Genomic DNA, 2,421 nt, shown 5'->3' on the forward strand with positions numbered 1-2,421 from the left:
TAGGGACTTATAATTATTGGAACTAAAATTCCTAAAAGGAACCAAACAGGTAGGGACTTTTTAGGAACTAAGACTATAAATTGGGACTCAAAAAGTCCTAGGACTCAAACTGTACACTATTTTTGTCACTAGAAATCTAGCCACCAATAAATTTTGTCATCAGCATTCTAGCCGCCAATAATTTAGTTCTGTACACCCATAAATCTCGACTAGTATATAGGTGCATACACTAGCCAGTTCATGAGTCTTCAGGTCCAGAGTTTCAACAGAACTTGGAGGTGGTCACATCACAATACTTGTACCGTGTCTCTATCCAAGCTGCACTTGCCAACAAGCTGCTTGCCATGGAGGGCTGGTTAAGTTTGTGTTTCATAGCTCTATGCACGCTTGTGGCCCTTTGGTTTCGCAAGCTCTCCGGGGGCAAGAGAAAGCCACAGCTTCCTCCCGGGCCATGGACTCTTCCCATCATCGGCAGCTTGCACCACGTCGCCAGCGTCCTCCCTCACCGCAGGATGATGGAGATGTCTCGCCGGCATGGGCCGCTGATGCATCTTATGCTCGGCGAGGGTCCCCACGGTGATCGTCTCCAGCGCGGAGGCGGCGGCACTGGTGATGAAGACCAACGACCTCGCCTTCGCTGGCCGGCCTCACAGCGCGACGCTGGACATCTTCGGCTGCGGCGGTAGGGGCATCGTCTTCGCCCCCTATGGTGACCCATGGCGCCAGATGCGCAAGGTCTGCACCATGGAGCTCCTCAGCTCCAAGCAGGTGAGGCGTATGGACGGCATCAGGCCGGAGCAGGTGGGCAACCTGCTCCGCTACGTCGCCGCCGCAGCCTCCACGGGTGCCGCCGTCAACGTCAGCGAGAAGGTGATGGCGCTCAGCAACGACGTGGTGTCACGGGCGGTGTTCGGCGGCAAGTTCCCGCAGCAGGAGGAGTACCTCCGGGAGCTGGATGAGGCGTTCGTGCTGCTAGGTGGTTTCTGCCTCGTCGACCTCTTCCCGTCATCGTGGCTGGTTCGGTGGCTGAGCAACGGCGAGCGCCACATGAGGAGGAGCTATGGCCACATCCAGCGTATCAATGCCGACGTCATTGAGGGGCGCAAGGCGGCGCGAGCTGCCGCACAGGACGGTGCCTCCAGCACCGACGACGACGACGACCTGCTGGACGTGCTGCTCAGGCTGCAGGAGGAGGACACGTTCACATTCCCTATGACCACTGAGAGTATAGGCGCCGTCTTGTTTGTGAGTAATTTTCTTTATACTTCTTATTAATTTGCCTATATCTTTACAATTCATGTTGCATAGCTAACTGATTATGTGATATCATATCTGCAAAGTTTAAATGCAAAAAAAAACCTAGATTCATCCTTTCATACATGTCTTAGTGTCGACTTTTGTCATTAATAAACATAAATTGTTGGTTATGAATTGATTTTTTGTTTCATACTACTACATATACGTCTATAATCTATAAACATACATACCACAACCATTTTTTTCAGGACATATTTGCAGGTGCCACTCAGACCACGGGAGTTGCCTTGGAGTGGGCTATGGCTGAGCTCATTCGTCATCCCCAAACCATGGCGAAAGCACAGCTTGAGATCCGAGAGGTTCTAGGTCAAGATCGAGCTGTGATTACTAATAGTGACCTCGCTGAACTCCACTACATGCGGATGATCATTAAGGAGGTTCTTAGATTGCATCCACCTGGTCCTTTGATCCCCCGCAGGGCCAGGGAAGACCGTAAAGTTATGGGTTTTGACATGCTTGAGGGCACCAATGTATACATTAATGCTTTTGCGGTTTCCAGGGATCCAAATTGTTGGGAAAGCCCTGAAGAGTTTAAGCCTGAAAGGTTTGAGAACAATAACATGGATTACAACGGGACATACTTTGAATTCACCCCCTTCGGTGCTGGTCGGAGGCAGTGCCCTGGGATACTTTTCGGCACATCAACCATGGAGATTGCTTTGGCAAATCTTCTCTACCACTTTGACTGGGTGGTTCTTGGCAAGGCAAACCCGCAATTTTTGGACATGACCGAGAAATACGGGATCATCGTTGGAAGAAAATATGACCTACAATTGATACCTATTTCCCGTGGAGGTTTCCATGCCACATAGACATAGATGGACGTGCATTGCCACGTAGATATGTCTCTACTTTTGTTGAGTATACCAATATGTATCATTGCACCAATAAGAATAAAAGAACCTCGCTGAACTTGCAATATATTATGGTGGATGGCACAAACTACTGATTGTACCAAAACACGAAGTTTGCACTTTTTAAATTGCCCCTGGTGGCGATGGGTTAGTTATTTTTTTTGAGAATCAAGAGCTTTATTGATGCATGTTGTACGGACCAAATTTCAATCTAGTTTCGTGGTTTGATATCCTCCGTGTAAAATGCAAG

The 2,421-nt window shown here is 49.0% G+C and overlaps 1 pseudogene; it reads left to right on the top strand.

Moving 5' to 3' along the window:
* The first annotated feature begins 341 nt into the window (after positions 1–341).
* LOC123186857 (desmethyl-deoxy-podophyllotoxin synthase-like) lies at positions 342–2,129 on the top strand (annotated as a pseudogene).
* The last annotated feature ends 292 nt before the right edge of the window (positions 2,130–2,421 follow it).

This window comes from Triticum aestivum, chromosome 2A (assembly GCF_018294505.1).
Source record: "Triticum aestivum cultivar Chinese Spring chromosome 2A, IWGSC CS RefSeq v2.1, whole genome shotgun sequence".
Taxonomy (NCBI): domain Eukaryota; kingdom Viridiplantae; phylum Streptophyta; class Magnoliopsida; order Poales; family Poaceae; genus Triticum; species Triticum aestivum.